Raw genomic sequence first — 20,727 nt, forward strand, 5'->3', positions numbered from 1 at the left:
TAGTTTAACACCAGTGGGTACAGCACTGCTAAATATTCAAACCTAAGTCTGAGTTCATCAACAAACTTAGGCGTATTTATAATATTGAAGCTAGACTGTGTATCATTGTCTTGCTTAAGTGGGCGTCGGGAGGCGTTTCCACACACGTATACGAGGGTATGGTAAGGACTCCTAAGGGACACGCATGTGCCAACGCAGGCACAAACGATAGATCCTTAATTTTAATGCCATGCAAAAACCACAGTAGTACCTGCATAGTGGCTAAGTCATAAAGAGCAAGAGAACGGATACGAAGGCCTCAGGTCCAATCCGTCGCTAGGCCCATGATTTTTATGTGCCATTTCACACTTATTTCCCGACAGGCAGTGTTTTTGATGTGAAAAATGCCGAGTTGCACTGTGGTCCGAAAGCCACGTTAAGCTGTAGGTTCCCCTATTAACTGGCTAGGTAAGTCAACTCAAAGGTCGGAGGGAAGCAACGGCGTACCACCTCCAACAAGACCGTGCCTATTAAACCACTGTGGTGTTAAAACACTCTTCCGACTGATGACTGGCTTATTTTCTATGGGTTCTAAAGATAATGATCTTCGGGTTATTAACATGTATGTGCTTTCATGCTGTAGCTTTGATAGCAGTAAACCTAAGTAACCGGCCGAGCACTGTCTCCGTTCGAGTTGTCAAGGTGGTAGACGACGACGCTGTCGACCCCAGTTACAGTCTTGGTCATCGCTATGTTTCAGTCGAATACCTCCATGTGACTTTCTGCGTATTTCAAGATATACTTTTATCCACTTGGTACGCATCCAAATTTGTTTCTGATAGAGCTGTATTTATCAACATGAATCAGATATGTTTTCCGTGCAATATACCGGACAACAAGTCTGTGCAGCGAGATTTCGTTTGTGTGGTGCGCATGGTGCAAGAAATATTTGTGATTTGCTTGCTTCTGTGATAGGTTTCACCCCACTGAATGCGAGAAGTTCACGAATAGACTGCCAATAACTGGAATTGCGCAATAATACACTTAAAAGTTGTATTTTTGCAGTACGTATCCCAGTGAAAATAACATTAAAGAGGTTATATGCCTACTTGCTTATTATTCGGGCTTCTCGATGCTTTCCTCAAAAATTAAAAACAAAAATAAAAAAAGGGAGACAGAGAGAGAAAACAGTAATGTATTTCAAATATCAGCTCGGCGATGCCATGTTCGTCTCGTGATGTCAAGCTAGGATAATTGATAGGTAATATCTCGTTGTACTAGCGATATATATGGGTACAGGGTTCTTTCTTTTCTCTCTGGAAACAACCAGAACAGAATTCAGTAACAAAGTGGTAAGAATACCTATGCAGTGGGCCAATTAAACACTCAGATTTTCTTGGTTATTTTGTTAATCGTCTGTAATGCAATAACATCCTTGATTAGTGATTCGTTATTAGTACCATTTTTATTGTTATTCTTCAGCTCACAACAGCTTCCCTATCACTCATTGCTGCCGATGCATGCAACAAACGGATCAGGATGAATGGAATACGGGATGTTTTGTCACGGAGAATATGCACATTTATCTCGGCGTCTTGTGTTCAGGGTAATATGAAAATCTCAATAAGAGAAGACGACAACGGGATGCCGGTGATGCAGGCAATAACACCCAACTATTTCTGTCGACTTAACACCATGATGACAGACAAATTGGCGTCTCACTGTATTTTGATTATAATTCGTTAGCCATCGTGGGACCTCGTTTTAATACCTCGTGGGAGCAGGCATAATATTTTCATTTTTGAACACCGAAGAATAACACACAAATATAGTAGATGGAAGGATACAAAGAAACAATCAGATTCATGGGTGAGGATCCAGTTCATCATTAGAAGACTAAACAAGGGGGAAACATTACGAAAGCATTAAATACGCTGGTTAGTATACATTATCTGTATAGATCTGAAGATAAAGATGCGCAGATCTGCACAGTGCCCGAATCTGCACTTTACTTTCTGTCTTAATGGGCATAATTTTTGGTTTATTCTCTTCTGAATTTTCAAATGAATTGATTATTACGTGGTACAAAATAATTAGTTAACTGTGTTTCTTACAGCTTCCGTTTGCACCAACATTTTTCTACATTCTCGTGCGATTCATAAGATTCTGCTTGTATGATCACAAGATTGCACATAGATGCAATCGATTTCGAGGTGCAAAGTGTTTGTTAACTTACTTTTCGTGAAAGGTGGGCAAAGTTGATTTCCAAAGACTTTTTATTGTACTGAAATAATCTTTTGTCACAAAGTAACAAGGCAAGTGTTTTCTTCGTATATAGTTTGTGGGAAACTGTAATCGTGATGGAAGATTGCACACCTGAATATTTGACGCAACTGGTAGGAGAAAACGCTGCATATTAACCGAACCCCGCGGCTCCTCTCTGTATCCTCCTATATTATGAGCACGGGATTCTCCTCCCATAACGCTACAGAGCTGTTCCTAGCACAGCTGAGAACTGGCAAAATCGTCACAAACATTTGGCAACACTGTGACAGTGCAATCACGTCCGTGTATGGTACTGAATTGACTCGCCTATCCATTTGAATGACTAGTGCTGTATAATCCTCATATAAGACACTGAGTCAGGAAATTCAATTTTTTGTCTAAAGAATTGCTGTTCTTCAGATAAGTGACATCTTTTAATATCTTTCAAGATGCATTATGAGGCTGAACGACCAACACCACGATTAGAGTGGCGTGTGTTAGCAATGTGGCCGTATCCCCTTGGCGCCGCCAACGTCTCGTGTCGCAACGACTCAATAAATGGTTAGTTCTAACTGTGGCTGTGGCCAACGTGTGCAAGCTTTTTTTTGATTTATTTTATGGAACTGCGAATTTCCAGAAAAAGTCTGTAACGAAATCAGGCGAAAACCATTACACATCAAATTCTCTTGGTAGCTCGACACAGTAAGTTGTATTACGGTATATTGGTAATTTTTACTTATGAACGGTCTGACAGCAACTGAATAAAACACAATTTTAGTGTCATACGCGTTTCGCCTTTATTTTATGCAAGCCATCATTGTATTGTATACGTGTGTGTGAACGCCTTCCGATGCTCACTCAAGCAAGACAATGATACACAGTCTAGCTTCAATATTATAAATACGCCTCAGTTTCTTGATGAACTCAGACATAGGTTGATAATCATTTTGAATATTTGGCAGTGCTGTACCCACTGGTGTTAAACTAGTTTTCAGTCAATGATTCCCACAGCTACAGGAACACTACTTGTGATACCTCTTAGACAAAATACTTACGCAGTACCATCAGACGAAAAGATCAACCTGACACAAACTGCGTACCTGGATAAAGAACTTTTCCTATTTGAGATATCTGTGAACGTTGCTGCATAAGACGATTTAAGAAGAAACTAAATTGCTTCAGCTACGCCACTGTTTAAAGAAATTGTCTTAACGGCACTAGATCGTGGTTTGTGAATCGTTTACCGGCCGTACTCTGCCACATTTCGCTGGTTGGAAGGCAAATAGCTTACTGACAAATTTCACACGAGGAAGAGGGGAACGCAATGTCTCTCACTGGAAGGTCATGTTGTTTTATTTAAATGATTACAAAATCAGGTAAAACGAACAGTGAGATGGTCAGTATAAGCACATTACTGTTTTCAGTATGATGATGCACCGCCCAGGGCCTGTAATGATAAACTGCCCGTTTAGGTCAGTCATATTGTATACAGAAGTGGAAGAGAGAGCACCACTGATTCCTACAATCCGTATGCATTGCATGCACACACAAATTACTGTTACAGTATACTAATGGAGCCCAATGAGTGAATTGCATATTTTCCGATGAGAAAGAGCACTGGGAAACAGTCTTCGCTACATTAGGTTACTTAAACTGGTGTCACTCTGAGCTAGAATTTATGGTCAGCGACTAACTGTAAGGACAATGAGTCGGATGCGGGTTTTGCAACTGTAAAATACTTTCCTACATTATAGAAGCGAATATTAAATTTGAACTAATATTCCGAAAATTTTAAACTTGGATAACTTAGAATGAAAATCTTTCTGTTTATTGCAAAGGAATACAATTGATTTTCTAAAACATTCTCTGTCATACTCAACATGAAACAGGTCACGTCGACCAAATCATATGGAAGAACTGACAGCGACGTATTTCGGAAGGCGTAAGATCCCTTGGCTTTTGGTTTGGCAGTATTCGACAGCCATTTCTAGCCGCAAGTAAATGAAGAAAGGCAGCGCGTTTTTTTGTTATCAAGTAACGTCTTCATCAATTACTTCAGTTTTAATGTAATCTACGAGTAATTGCTGATGTTTGATATTAACATGAAAAGGATTCCGTAGACAGGGAAAGAACCTGTTCTTGGGCAACTACTTCCATAAAGACCAGAAGGCATTAAATGCTCTTCAAGCACATGTGTTCCAGCAGCAGTATGAAGAAAATGATAGTAAGAAGTACGGTAATAATTGAATTATCCGGTAACTTCACACTTCACAGTGGATTTTCTCAAACTAAGATATTTCCTGAATTAGTGAAAATTTCAAAATGGCTTCACATCGAGGCTATGATGCCTAGAAGAGTCTTTACATAGTGCTGACGTGAGAATAGCATAATCTCCGCGTCAGAAGCTTCCTTCTACTTAACCATTTAATAGACTCGCATTTTTTCCACAGTGAATAATTTTGTAAGCTAAGCACATAATCCGTTACAGCACACTCCTGGGGCGGGGAAATGTGGTCTGGTGGAACGAACTATCACAATACACTTGTGTGTGGGTACAAGCATTTACTTTTAAGAGGCACAAACAGATTTACTGTACCTCTGGTAACCTCAAGACAAAGACGTTATAATCCAGAATCTGCATTAAACATTACGTTCCTTCATTCCCAACTGGACAGAGCCGGTTTGCTTTGGGAAATTACGTAGGCAGAGGTCACTGTAAACAGAAATACTGTCGCCAGTAAACTTACTTACATTACAAAATTTTATTTTATTTGATGAATCGGTAGCCATTTAAAGGAACAGGGCTCTTATTTTACTTGTACTTGATTGAACTAGAGACGTTGAAAAACTTGGTGCTGGACTATGATTCGAATTCGTATCTCCTCTTTCGAGGATCTGAATCTCTCAGAACAGGATAGTTCAATCATTTCGTTCCTTTTTCCAAGACTGCAATCTTCTCTAGGTCACCTCCAAAGGTAAGTATGTGGGTCCGATTCCTGATCCAGTACAAAAATATTCATAATTTCATTTCAAGTCCTATCACGTGCACACCGACCTGCTAGTGAAACTTAACGTGTATTTTTAATGTCTGTTCATGTGTTGCCAACAATTTCTGGTCAAACACGCACACATCTTACTGTTGGTGAGCAAGCAATTGATACTTAAGCTATATTCGTGGACGATAAAGAAGAACGATACGAGTGCGGTTCGATTGTCGCTCAGGCACAAAAATTTGTATCCTTATTTTAGATTCAAACACCTAGCAGCTGGTAAGAAAAACCGATACGTAACATTTGATTTTACTTAGTTAACAATCCGATTACGTGTTGGGTTCGTACCTCCGTCACAGAACTTCACATCATGCACTTAAAACGCATACACACTTTGTTACTTCTCAATGGAGGTATTTCAGACATCTTTCGTGGTTAGTTGACAGGGATGAAAGGGTCTTGATAGGAGTCCCGGTTTATTACAAAAACTGTCGTCTTTTATTTTCAAGTTCAGATTTGGTTACTGATATTGCCGAAAATTTCGGTAATTGATGACTCTTCACGGCTAGTCACCAATATGAATGATTAGATTAGACTGTATTAATACTTGTTCTATTGATCATGAATACGACACTTCGTAATGATGTGGAACGTGTTATTTTAATGAAAGATTTCTTTACATACCGGTATTCAGTTTCTTTACAACAATTTTTTACCCTCTCTCTCATTCTTCTTTATCTTTATTTCTCTCTGTCTCTCCTTCTCTCACTCTCTCTCTCTCTCTCTCTGTCTCTCTCTCTCTCTCACACACACACACATTCTTTTTTTTTATTTGTTTGGTGTGCTTGAATATCGGCGAGGCACGAAAACGTCTGTGAATGAGTTTCTTAGGTTTGAGTACAGTTACGAAAGGAATATAAAAACAACTATGAGAGTTACTGATTTATGATGCTTGGTTTTGCAGTCAGTTCTGAGTATTGTTAGTAACCACGCTCCAGTCCCTAAACCTGGTTACAGAAATGCGAATCAGACGTGATATGTATTCCAGGCCATCGAAGCCGCGTCTTGGAGAGTCCAGCTGTGGTCACTTCCCAGCCCGCTGTAGGATGTCATCGGTTCGTCTTCTTCCTGCTAGTACTGTAACTGAGATTTGGCAACAAGGTAAGGTATGTTTGGCAACTCTGTCATCGACGAGTTACTTCCTGGTGTGCATGGAATTAAGCCTCAAAGTTCACTTGATTTTTCCTGTCATTTCCATTGAATAATCTGAGTTATTATCGCTTCAGGTGTAACAACTGATAGTAAATTTACGGTTTTCAGTCCAGGAAAGTCGTTGCATGTGTAAATCGCAACTAAACTCGTCCATTAAATAGCGGTTTACGAGTTCCAGTCGCTATTGGCCTCGTTAATGAGGTGGGAATCACATACTTCTTCGCTAGCTGTGTGGTGACGTGCTGACCTCTAAAAAAAGTGTATGTTATGGTTCACGGTTCCAGCCTCGTTGAATGTAACATTTTTATCCCATCTCTGAAAGAGCTACAACAGTCAGATCGTACATCGATAAGGAAATCGCAAGAAAATACTTTCAGCTCATAATGCAATGGTGAAAAACTTACAATGCTGCACAACAGGTAACGCCTCGTTCCGCTGCTGACAAGCAAAATTTAGGTCTCTAGAAATACATAACTTTATTTATGAAATGCCACATTTGCATACCTGACACAGCATACCAATTAAACACAGACCCAGTCGAAATCTAAGTGAGTAGTATTTTACTAATTCGTGCCGATAGAGGCACGCTTGTGTACAGATACTCAGTTTTATCAAAACAGACTTTCGTCGTAAGGTTATAGTGGGTAATTTTATTTCATTTCTTTTAATACAATGCACAATTTTCGTAAGGTTTCTTTTAGTGTTGTTACAACAATACTAAACATGAGAGAGAAATTAATCATGTTAAAACAGTACTAAACACGAGGGAGAAATTAATCATTAACGATATATGCGAATTCTCTGATGTGATCTATAACAGTCTGACATTGCACATGCAGTTTATTGATTACATGCATGTAGAAAACTTGTTCTGAGTTATAGCTGTGAAACAAGGTTTGAAGAGGAATAAAATGCCACTACCAGAAGACAGCTAATGTAGAAAATACTTTTCTGACTATTTTGGCACGATGCGCTCTCCCCATAAATAACACAAAAACTTCGAGATGCATCTGCTGCCTGGCCATCTATTAAACCTAAAAAGAACGCAATGTTACAGAAGTTAGCCCTTTTTCCACGTGCGGCTATTTTGTGTTAAGAAGTGAAGGTAATAATGTTCAAAGTTCCATTAAATTGGTATCTTCAGCAGACAGCAGAACTGGGTTGTAAAAAATGTAGCAGCGAAGAAATGGAACCCGAGACATCTTATCTATTTTGCGTGACACTTACCGTAACGCTATTAGCTGTCATCTACCTACAGCACGTTTAGAAGTGAAAAATAGTTAATCCAGATCTTCCGCATTCCACAGTGGTGTGACGTAATACATATGGCCGGATCTAGACTTCTGAGAGACAGACAGTTATAGCTTTTCTTTTGGACTGTACGACGTTTTCAATAAACAGGTAGCGCAATAGAGTAGCTCGAATGGAAAGGAACACTTCCTCTTTAAATTTCTGCATCCTACACTGTTGGCAGTTCTGTGTAGATGGCAGTTACGTTATTTTATTTCGGTGATTCAAACCAGAGTCGAATGTATGCAGTGGGTAGCCGAGGCAGCTAGTTCATGGCGATTCGGTCAACCAAGTAAATAAATGTACTGAACATGCTGCAAAGCACTACACGGAGCTTGTGTGTGAGAATTGTCATCGAGTGTGCCGCAACGGTGTTATGAAAGAAAAATGAATCATACAGCAGATGATTTGGTAGTCTGTTGCATTGTTCGTAGCTTGCTATGACGATTATCTGTGTTCGATTCCAACTTTTGCTTATGATTTTTAATAGGGAGAGACATATTCTATTCTCTTCTGGCTACGCCAAGTGAAGAAGGTATAATGGCATTGTGGTCTGAAATTCACATTAAACATGATATTCCTTCTCTACCAAGTAGTCGTTTCTTATACTAGTTATTTTTTTATAGTGACGAAACAAACGCTATGTAGGGTCACAGGACCCTTGTTCAATCTTTTATTTGAGCTTCTGTATGTTGATGAAATTGGTTCTGAACTTAGAGTGACACTAAGACAGCCCTTAACGTGGAATTTGCTCCCTTCGTGATAATACAGCTCGAGTACAATTTGTTGTTTGTTCAAAACTGCAGATTCCTCAACATTTCCACAAATTGCGCGTGACTGGGTTCGAATGCTGGCCCGACACTAAAGTTTTCATTATGTATTATCAAGCTCTAGCATGAGAACACCTATCTGCTGATGGATAATAGTTTTGACTTTTAATGCATTTTCGTTCGTTGTCAACACTAACGATATCTGACGTTTTTGACTCCCAGTGAGACACAGAACTATTTGAGGCTTCACTCTAAGCTCAAGGATGTTACTCCGAGCTGCTGGTGGAGAAAAATTCTGTGGCTGACGTCTCTTTGTGTGTAGTCAACAACGGTATGTGTGGGGTTCGATTACCGGTCAGCATTGAACTCTTCATCATATTATTTCTAGTTCAAACATGCTCACATGTCGCTGTTGATGTAACAAACCCATATTTAACGTTCGTTTTCAGTAATAAATAACTGCGATAGGTTCCCGGTTGGAGTCCTGAGAAGGGAAAATTTATGTTTCTTCTCGTCATTTCAATTAAAACATCTAGATACTGCCGAGAAAATCCGATATCTCACAGTTGATTGTGCTTCGATAACAATCCGATTAGGTTCTGGGTTCGAATCCCTGTCCAGCACAAAGCTTTACATCATGGCATTTCAAGTAAGTTACTTGTGAAGAAGCAATATTTAACATCTCTCGTAGTTCGTTAACAGGAACAATAGACGCTGGGCAAGAATTCGCGTCCTTTAAAAATGTTTACGTTATGTAATTTAAAGTTGATATTTGCTTATTGATACTGTTTGAAATCGTGGTATATCACTCTCTGTATGCCCAGTCAGGAATGACTGTTAGTTTCCGTCAGTCACGAAATCTTAGTCTGCATAACCTGGGTTTGAATCCAAATGCAGAACGAGACGGTTCGTCGTGTCATTTGAGGTTCATACATATTCTGAACTAGCTGCTCGTGAATAACTTAAATTTTTGATGTCATTTTGTGTTAAATAACAAGTACGGTATGTTACTTTGAAGAGGAAATCATGAATACGACGAACTTACTACGTACATTACCTATCTGACGTAATAATGAGAGTGGTAACATTTCAGGTATGTCATTTATTGCAATGAATGTGAGCTTACAAGCCTTAAGGACAGTCTTTTCTGTGATAAGGTGTTCCCTGATATTTGTAGTATCGTGGTATTACTTTCCATCTTGAGTTATTGCGATACACAGCCGAGTTTTCTAGTGGTGACTTGTTGGAGCCCTTTTCAATAGTCAAACGACTGTACCAAGGTGCGATTAGAGGACCTGCTAGACATCTGCGTTGTGTGGGTCGCATGCGAATCAGGCGAAATTCAATTCTGGCCGTTCGGATACTTTTGAGCACAACTGTACGTTCCCCTAAATTTTATAGGCAACGTTTCGTGTAGGGTAGCCACCTGTGGCATCGTAAGCGACGTGATTATCCCTAAAAAAAGTTAACTAAAACGCAATAGAGGACAAGCAAACAAAATAGAACGATGATGAGAATATTTAAATATACACTCTGAGACAAATAATACGACCCACCACGAAAGAATTATGCGAATGGGACAGAAATTGACAGATATGATGCACATGTACAGAAAAACAAATGATTACAATTTCAGAGAAACTGGATGATTTATTCAAAGTGAAGATCTTCACAAATTGATCAAGTTAATGACAAGTTGAGCCATCTCTGGCCATTATGTAAACGGTTTCTCGGCTTGGCGTTGATTGATAGATGTTCTTTTGAGGGATATCACTCTTAATACTGCTCAATTGACGCACTGTATTGTCAAAATCCCGAGCTGATTTCAGGGCCCTGCCCATAACGTTCCAAATGTTCTCGCGTCGGGAGATACCTGGTAACCGTGTTGGCCAAGGTATGGTTTGGGATGCGCGAAGACAAGTTGTAGAAACTCTCACGATGTGTTCAAAAATGGTTCAAATGGCTCTGAGCACTATGGGACTTAACTTCTGAGGTCATCAGTCCCCTAGAACTTAGAACTACTTAAACCTAACTAGCCTAAGGACAACACACACATCCATGCCCGAGGCAGGATTCGCACCTGCGACCGTACCCGTCGCGCGTTTCCGGACTGCAGGGCCTAGAACCGCATGGCCACCACGGCCGGCTCACGATGTGTGGGAGGACATTATTTTGGTGAAATGTAATCACAGGCTGGCTTGCCGTGAAGGGAAGAAAACGGGTAGTAGAATATATTCTACTTACCGCTGTGCTGTAAGGGTGCCGCGTATGACAATCAGTGTGGTCCTGCTATGAAAAATGGCACCCCAGACCATCGCTCCTGGTTTTCGGGCCATTGGTGGGAAATACTCAGGATCGTATCCTATCTCTACCTAGGCCGTCGCCAGACTCGGCTTTTCTGGTCATAAGGGCTCAACTCTATGCGGGAGTCGTCACTGAAGACAATAACAGATCAGTGAACGAGATTTCACGCCGAAGACGTGTCTGGAGACGCTCTGGACAACGGTGGGATGCTATCCTCACAGCGATACGTCAACAGTAGTCTACGTCCCGTTTTGTTGCCCTTGATGGAAAGCCATCCTGAGTTTACATTTCATCAGGATAATGCCCGCCTGCGCGCGGGCACGATATCCCTCAGGAGGACATCTTATAACCCTATCGATCGTTGCCAAGCTGAGTAAATGCTTGCATATGGGCTAGATGAGGAGCAATGCGTTATTGACTTGCTCAATTTGTGAAGCTCTTTCTCTTGAACAAATCATAAACTTTTTCTGCAGTTGCTATCATGTAGATTACATGTATCGATTTCCAGTCCATCCGGATTCCTTCGTAGTGTGTACTTTATTTCGTCTTCGAGTGTACTACTATATAACACCTTCTATTATAACATAGTATTCGGCTTGAAAGCCTACTCGTGACAGTAACTCATAACTTAAACGCTATATTCCATACTCTTTGCTCACTACATAACCACTGCCTATTCCAGAAGGCAGAAACTAACATACATGATCTATAATTCTGAAAACACCGTCTGGGTTTACTTTCCTCATAGTGCGTACACTGTACAAACCCATTGCTCTCCGTGGCACTTGCAGTCAAACGAAAACACTCAAACAATGCACTGCAGCGCTGCAGTAATCTGTGGGTGGCAATTGGCGAGGTTCTTCTCTCACCGAAAAGTAGAATTGACAGACTTAACATAAAATGTAGAGTCTGGGATGGCACGACCCTATGGTGGATGGTGAAACTGATCAGAGGTCAGGTGGTCGATGGCAGTAATGGGGCAGTGAGTGGATGCCTAGCAATTCTCCAATGTGTCGACAAGAAAACATGGTTGTTAAAACTTTCATTTATTGCTCAGAGAGCTAAAACGGTAGTGACGTAACTTAAAGAAGCCAAATCAATCTGGACTAGAGCGGTAGATGAGCTGCAAAGAACAGCGGCCGTGACCAGACGGCCCAGCAGCTTGCAGCATAGCACTGCGTGTTGGAGTGACGGCAGCAGTGGCTCGGCATGGACGCTGAGCAGAGCAGCGGAAGCAGCCCCAATGCCGACCAGAAGCTGCCAGGCTGCACAGGATGGTACGCGCCGAGGCGCAGTCACGCTCTGGACTCAACATGGATGCGACAGCTCAGAGCAGCAGCAGTCCCGTCCACATGAGTAGAGGCGGGCACCAAGGAGTTCGGCTGCCAGGTTCCATAGTCCAAGGCTCAACTGTAGACCACTAGGGCTGAAGTCTGGCAGTGCCTAAGGTAGGCCTGCAGTGACTCACTGGTTGGAGACGGCAAAGTCGGCAGCATTCGACTCACTGTAGACAGCAATACCACAGCTGTCACCGGTAGGTAGTCCGGAGGTGATGACTTGTTAATCCACGTGGACTCATAGATTCGTTCCCCTCGGAGCTGGTGGCTGGCGGACTGCTATCCCTCTGTCCAGAAATGGGTATATATATACGCGCTCGGCTCGTCACTGGTTTGCTAAAGCATCAGTTCCTATCACGTAAGCTATAATAAAGCCTTGTCTCGGGCGTGAACCAATCAGACCAGTCACGCCGCAGTAGCTCTGCCTTTCTGCCGCATCAGATTCATGTAACTTTTTCTGGTGGGCACCAACTTACCTGCTTCCAAAGCCTTTGCATTACTCAATGTCGGTGTCTTAACTTTACCCAGCCGTGCCAAGTACATTAACTGCGGCGCAATAGTATTTCTAATATGGCTAGTAATTACGAATAAAACTAATTTTAAGTGAGTAATATATATTTCATTGTTACATATTGCATAGTGTTTCTATATACAATAATGAACACGTAACTAGCTCGGTCGCTAGTGTATAAATCTTTTTGACGCTGTTACATTTCAGAATACATAAATCTGTGGTTAAGGATATATGTTGCACATTGTGGATAGCAAACTAGTTCCTGAAGAAAGCTGTATCTCGACGTCACCGTCTCTGCAAGACATTAAAATATATCAAATGATGCAGTACAAACTAATAAGACGAAACAGCTACTAGTCTATGAGAGTCATAATCTATTGCATTTACAGGACCTTAAGGCCTACAGTGGAAAACTAAAGAAATAACCACACCAAAAAGGCAAAACATGAATCAGCACATTATAAAACAATAAAAGTGCACATAAAGAAGCAAGTAAAAAATGAAAGCCTCTCGTAGCAAAGCATATAATGCTGCAGCTGATAGTTCATCGCTTCCAGTCTCTAGCTTAATTTTGCACCGCTATCGGGCACACTTGTTTGACTATTGTTATTAGTCGATCCTTCCAACGCTTGCTTGGGCGCCCCCTTGGGCGTTTTCCAGCAGGCTGTGAATGGAGGGCTCGGTATGGGAGGGATCCATCAGCTCGAAGGATGTGGCCCAACCACTGTACCCTCGTCTCCTCTAATATTCGACCGATGTGTGTCTTTCCAAACCACTGGCACAGGTCTTCTTTCCCTCTTTTCTCCCATTTACTTTCCACGGTATTGTGGACGGATCCACAGACCTTGCAAAGTACTTGCCTCTCAAAGGCACAGACTGCTTTTTCAATGGTTGAAGTTATCGCCCGTGTCTTACAACCATTTAGAACTACCGGCCATACCAGGGTCGTGTGCAGCTGGATCACATTCTCCTGTGATGTCAGACGTGAATTGGAAATACTGTTCAGACTAAAGAACATGAGATTAGTGCTGATTTATCGTTGATTCACTTTACTTTTACTGGTCAGTATAGATTCCAAATACTTGAGTTCTTGAAACTATTTAAAGCAGGAGAACTCAACTGCATGACATAACGAGGTATTTTGTTTTATCATCATTCACCACCATCATCGTTTTCTTCTCGTTGTTCAGATATCGTGAAGTATCAGCTCACACTTGCTCCACCAAGAATCACAACATCGACAACAAACGCCAGGATTGTGTCTCCTGCCACCATCTCCTTATCTCTGATTCGACAACCAGTGTCACGGCTTACTTTTCCCAAGTTTAAGTTGAATAGTACAGGAGAAAATCGATCTCTTTGTCTCAGTCTATTTTGAATGCTGACTGATGGCAATAATTAGTTGTCGAGCTGTACTTGACAGGTTTGTTAAGAGTAGCAAGATGCAATTAGTCTAATTTATTTCATTGGGATGTCAAATTTCTTTAATGTTCTCCATAATGTAAAGCGATCAATGCTGTCATAAGATTGTCAAAAGTAATGGAAGATGTGGTGTAATTCCTGATCGAATTAGTAATATTTTTCAATCAGCTGCCTCAAGGTATACCTGCACTTAAAGAGTCGATTGTCCAGGGACGAAGCCACTTTGATAGAAGCCTACAGTTCCTTCAGCCTGTGGTTTCACGCAGTTTCGCAACAGTGTTTAAAGACTTATTATCAATTTCAAGTAATAAAATCGCTTGGTAGTTGTACACTTGTGTAGCATCACCCTTCCTGAAAGTGGGGGACGTAACTGCTCCAATCCATTCTTCGGCAATTATGCCTGCACTGGTTGTTCGTATGGGCCTTGTTCTTCTTATGGGCCTTTAACGAAATACTGAATTCTTCCTTTGATGGTTCAGGTGTTTCCACTACATAAAACTGGGACCATATTTGTGTTGTCACCGCTGTTGAAATGTCATCGCTGTTGAAATGCCATGATTCGGTAATTTCTCTTTTTTTTTTCTTAAATAGCTTTGTCTGCTCGAATGGTGATACCACTTTACCAGTCTCATTCGTTAGCTCCATCGTACGTTGTCGGTAGACAACTCTGGCAAACTTTGTGCCCGGAAAATGTTGCTTAATAACTTCTAGTCTTCAACTGCTATCAACAGACTTTTATATTCCCTTTTATCCCTCCATATGAGCTGATTTGTGCCACGCAATAAGCGTCTTCCGAAAGTCGTTTTAATCATTTTAGCCTTTTCGCTAATCTGGTCTCTACTGATTACTTTATGTAAATTTATCGATGAACAACGAGAATTAACAGACACTGAAGGCGGTAGGTATTTGGAGCTAGATGCATGGGACTTTCCATTTCGGAAACCGTTAGGAATTTGAATATTCCGAGATCCGCAGTGTCAAGAGTGTGTGGACAATACCAAATATCAGGCATTACCTCTCACCACGGACAACGCAGTGGGCGATGGGTTTCACTTATTGATCGAGAGCAGCGGCTTATGGCGTAGGGTCTTCAGTGCTAACGGACAAACAAAACTGCGTTTAATAATTGCAGAAATCTATGTGGGACCTACGACGAACCTGTCGTTAGGACAGTGCGTCGAAATGAGGCGTTATGGGGCTATGGCAGCAGACGATGGATGCTAACAACACGACATCGCTTGCACCACCTCTCCTGAGCTGCTGGACCCTACACTGCTGGAGAGATAATACCCGTTTTCAGGCGTTAAGAGCTCATGGTGGTTTTCGAGTGTAGCTCAGACCCCACCAAGCAATGGACTCAAGTTGTCAAAAGGGCTCTGTGCATGCTGGCTGCGTTTACATGGAATGGACTGGATTCTCTAGTCAACTGAACCGATCACTGACTGGAAATGCCTATGTTCGGCTAATTGGAGACAATTTTCAGCCAGCCATGTCCTTCAGATCCACAAATAACTGTGGAATTTTTGTAGATGACAATGGGACAAGTCACCGGACCACAATTGTTCGCTATTGATTTGAAAAACATTCTGGACAATTAGAGCGAATAATTTGGCCACCTAGATCTCTCGACGCGAATCCCACCGAGCATTTACGGGAGTGAACCGATATTTACGGTATTTAATTGAGGTGTCAGTTTATGCACGAAATCTTGCACCGGCAAGACTTCCGCAACTATAGGTGGCTGTTGAGGCAGCATGGCTCAATATTTCTGCTGAGGACCTTGAACTACTTGTTGAGTCAATACCATGTCGAGTTTCTGCCATACACCGGGAAAAAGGAGATCTGACACGATATTAGAAGACACCCAATGACTTTTATGTCCTCGATATATATATAAATACACTGGAACAGAACGGAAGACCAAGCTCTCTGGTACAGACAAAATGGGTGGAAAACATGGAGGCCCTTCACTGTTCAACGTGCATATCGAACATTTCAGAGGTTGGATAAAATTCTGAGTTCGGAGATACTGAAGATAAATTCAATGACATTGCAGCCTCTTTCAAAATGAGGAAGAATGTTTTGAGACTTTTAATGGACAAATGAAGCAATGAACATACATAAAGCACACTGAAGTAGGCAAAGAAAGATTTCTTCGGCGAAATAAGTGTCATAAACAACAGAAAACATTATTAAAGGAAGAAATTTCTTAGAATACAAATCTGAAGCAGAGCATGGTATGGATGTATGTCACGGGCTGTCGGAAGACCGAAAAAAGAAAATATTGAACTATCTAGGATATAGCCTTACAAAAAGATGCTGAAAACCAAGTGGTTTGGTAGGAAAGGACAAGGTTCTCACATAATCGAAAAGTAAAGGAATAAATAGCGAACACTATACAGAAAATGGAAGAGGACGATAGAAATTACATTATGACTTCACTGAATGGTTCCATCGTGCTACACGAAGCCGTATAAGGAATTACATTTAGGGGAAAACATAGATTCGAACAAACATAACAAATAATTGAGGAAGGTTGAGCATAAGTACAACTCTCAAATAAAGTTTTGGTACAATAGAGGATATAATGACGAACCACATCACAACGGTTAGGTGGGTGGTGACATCAAGTGTTGCAGCAGGAGTCTGAATCATAAATGAATGAAGAATAGGCAAATTACTTTTTTTGTTGATAGCCAGTTGCTTTTTGTCAGGCTGCGATACTTGAGAGAATGTTACGATGGAGCACGACTACTGGTTTTATATAAAAGAAAGTGATGAGCCCGATATGTAATACATGACAAAGCAAATGTGCTTCATAATGGCTCGCTGCCGAAATTAGCTTGGCTCAAATGGCTCTGAGCACTATGGGACTTAACATCTGAGGTCATCAGTCCCCTAGAACGTAGAACTACTTAAACCTAACTAACCTAAGGACATCACTAAGGACATCACACACATCCATGCCCGAGGCAGGATTCGAACCTACGGCCGTAGCGGTCGCGCAGTTCCAGACTGAAGCGCCTAGAACCGCTTGGCCACCAGCGGCCGGCGAAATTAGCTAATAGCACGATTCCAATAAAGCACAACACAGCCTATAACGGACAGTGTATTTTTCTATCTGTTACTTTTGTCTGACTGACTATTGGATGTGTGACTGAGACAACCATTTCTGCAGGAAATGAAGTTAAAGATGTCATAACAGACAGGATTACTCCGGCAGGTGGAGAGGTGACAGATGGGAGGGGGAGTGCCATGGCTGGGGAGGGGGAGTAGGGGGAGAGAATCCTGTCTGTTCCAGAATACATTTTAGCAGGCCAATAGCACTTATGAAAAGGAAGATAGATTCTTATGGCAGGACTGTCATGACAGAATCCTTTTCTTGAGATGATTAAGAAAAAACACGGCGCTCTCATGAGCAGATACTTTTGTTCGTTTAATAGAGCCTCTTTTGCTGTACGCTGAAAAGCATTGTCGTGAACGCTGAAATTTGTTTTGGTCGACAAGAGAATCGTATGGTAGCACTGCATCTACTCACTGACGTTTGGGGAACAAGGCAGTAAAGGTGGTCTACGTGAACCATTCAAGTAATATTAGTGATTGAATATGATCACTATTCTAATCTTCCAAAGGTGTTTTGAGGTGACAAAGAAATTATAAACCTCTCCGCTACCTAATAATGAGCGCTTTAGGAAACATTTCTTTCTCGATTCAGAGAAGAAGAGAAATGTGAGGCAACCGGAAATTCTGCATAATAAGCAAACCAGATGGCAGTTATAAGAGTCTAGGGGCATGAAAGGGAAGCAGTGGTTGGGAAGGGAGTGAGACAGGGTTATAGCCTATCCCCGATGTTATTCAAACTGTATATTGAGCAAGCAGTGAAGGAAACAAAAGAAAAATTCGGAGTAGGTATTAAAATCAATGGAGAAGAAATAAAAACTTTGAGGTTCGCCGATGACAACGTAATTCTGTCAGAGACAGCAAAGGACCTAGAAGAGCAGTTGAACGGAATGGATAGTGTCTTGAAAGGAGGATATAAGATGAACATCAACAAAAGCAAAACGAGGATAATGGAAGGTAGTCGAATTAAGTCAGCTGATGCTGAGGGAAATAGATTAAGAAATGAGACACTTAAAGTAGTAAAGGAGTTTTGCTATTTGGGGAGCAAAATAACTGATGATGGTCGAAGTAGAGAGGATATAAAATGTAGACTGGCAATGGCAAGGAAAACGTTTCTGAAGAAGAGAAATTTGTTAACATCGAGTATAGATTTAAGTGTCAGGAAGTCGTTTCTGAAAGTATTTGTATGGATTGTAGCCATGTATGGAAGTGAAACATGGACGATAACTAGTTTGGACAAGAAGAGAATAGAAGCTTTCGAAATGTGGTGCTACAGAAGAATGCTGAAGATTAGATGGGTTGATCATATAACTAATGAGGAGGTATTGAATAGGATTGGGGAGAAGAGAAGTTTGTGGCACAACTTGACTAGAAGAAGGGATCGATTGGTTGGACATGTTCTGAGGCATCAAGGGATCACCAATTTAGCATTGGAGGACAGCGTGGAGGGTAAAAATCGTAGACGGAGACCAAGAGATGAATACACTAAACAGATTCAGTAGGATGTAGGTTGCAGTAGGTACTGGGAGATGAAGAAGCTTGCACAGGATAGAGTAGCATGGAGAGCTGCATCAAACCAGTCTCAGGACTGAAGACCACAACAACAACAACATGCAAATGGACATACAAAATCTTCTACGACAGTCATGGTCTTCAACTGCTCAAAAGAGGTAATAGTATAACGATTACAGACAGACAGAAAATTAATATAAACCTGAGACAATGTAAAACAGTCATCAAGAACAAAGTGGTGTTATAAGCAGAAACATCATGCCCTTCAAAATATGAGAATAATTTCAGTATGAAAACGTACTGAATTTTATGTTAAGTATTAAAATTAGAGTTTTTGTTCATATTTTTAAAATTTAAGATGAGAAATATATGAGTGATAAAGGGATTTCAATCGAAAGTCTGAATTACTCACCCCGGGTGGTGATATCTTTGGCCTACAACCCTCGCCTACCGGTACTTTTCCGTCAGGACAACGCAGGGGTAGCTTCACAACTTCGTAACAGCGGTTGTTGATCCCCGGTAAAGGATCTGGACACCGGCCTTCAGTGGTGGTAAGAAAGGTGAGAACTGTTGCTATTAACACGACGCACTGAAACCTAAAGGAGAACATTGCTTCTTGTCGAAGAACACTGTAAGGACCGTACTGAGCTCTGTGTAACGGATGTACATTTGTTTTATACCTACAGTCAAACAAGTTTGCCTCCAGAACTTGTTCTAGCATACTGCGTCAGTGGCTTGTGGATTTCCAAGAACGGGACACGACCTGTCGACCTTCAGATGATGATTAGCTGTTCTTAAAACGATTGCTTTGTGAATCATTTTTTCTATCCTGAAGCTTACTTACGGTAATTATGGTCTGTTTCCGGACAAACATAGAAACTCTTTCTTATGACCGTATATTTACTTGACATGACGACTTCCTTACCACCACCAACGAATAAAATATTTATCGGCAACATAATATTCGCTGAAATGAAATGTATGGATGATGGAGTGACAAGCATATACTATGAAAATTGGTAACAATGAAAATGATTTCTGTGAATTAACGGTTAGCAAAAAATAATATTGACTTTACTCCAGAATGCGATGTAATTTCATACATTTTGCTCTTTTAGTATAAAACAAAAATCTTTCGACAGGATGAGATTTTGCTTTTAGGATGAACAAATACATCTGGTATCTACAGTCATGATCTCATCCTTATCTGCTGTCTCTGTTGCTGTGTTACCGCTTGTCTTTCGGCAGTGTCATTTCGAAACGTTTCAGTCAGCTTTCGAATAAGTGATGAATGTAACGATGTCGGCGAATTGTTTGTTGAAATCAATGGAATTGCATTCATATCTTTTCTTGTCCTTTTATTATTATTTTTTTATTTTAAACACAGATACAGTAGTTGTGCTTTCTGAGCGCAACGGAAGACGATTCGGAACGAAAACGACCGTTACTTCGCTTAAAATGCAACTAGATGCGGTTAAGTAAGGTCCGAGTTCGGAAACGGAAATCAGTGAAGAGTTTGAAGTTGTTAACGCTACAATAATTGAACACAGAAATCAAAGTGTGGCATTAATTGAACGCAATATGTTCAAACCAGACAGAGGAGCTATGAGAAGAGGTACAGACTGCGTTTCTTGTTTCGTTCAAAGAGGTCTAAGGGTGCTCCAATATCAGAATCACTTTTGCTGGAAAAAGCTGAATATGCAGAACAAATGTGTACTGAATATTCTGCAAGTACTGGTTTGCTGGAACATTTCAAGGAAAGGAACCAGATAGTGTTAAAGGGTTGTTTCTGATGAAGCTGACTAAGCTTTACCAACTGTGATTACAGATCGTTTGCAGTCTACAATGTCTTCGCTAAAAACTAAACTCCGTCCGAAGAGGCCTTGGAAGGGCCAACGGTACCGACCGGCCGCTGTGTCATCCTCAGCCCATAGGCGTCGCTGGATGCAGATACGGAGTGGCATGTGGTCAGCACACCGCTCTCCCGGCCGTATGTCAGTTTACAAGACCTG

General features: G+C 41.1%; 1 long non-coding RNA gene across 1 annotated transcript; it reads right to left on the reverse strand.

Moving 5' to 3' along the window:
- Nucleotides 1-12,744: 12,744 nt before the first annotated feature.
- On the reverse strand, nt 12,745-19,377 carry LOC126475413 (uncharacterized). Its single transcript, XR_007586722.1, has 2 exons — nt 19,128-19,377; nt 12,745-12,955 (listed from the first exon to the last, which is right to left on the reverse strand). It is a non-coding gene; the product is annotated as an uncharacterized LOC126475413 (long non-coding RNA).
- Between the last annotated feature and the right edge of the window lie 1,350 nt (nt 19,378-20,727).

The sequence above is a fragment of the Schistocerca serialis genome, chromosome 4 (assembly GCF_023864345.2).
Source record: "Schistocerca serialis cubense isolate TAMUIC-IGC-003099 chromosome 4, iqSchSeri2.2, whole genome shotgun sequence".
NCBI classification, from domain to species: Eukaryota; Metazoa; Arthropoda; class Insecta; order Orthoptera; family Acrididae; genus Schistocerca; species Schistocerca serialis.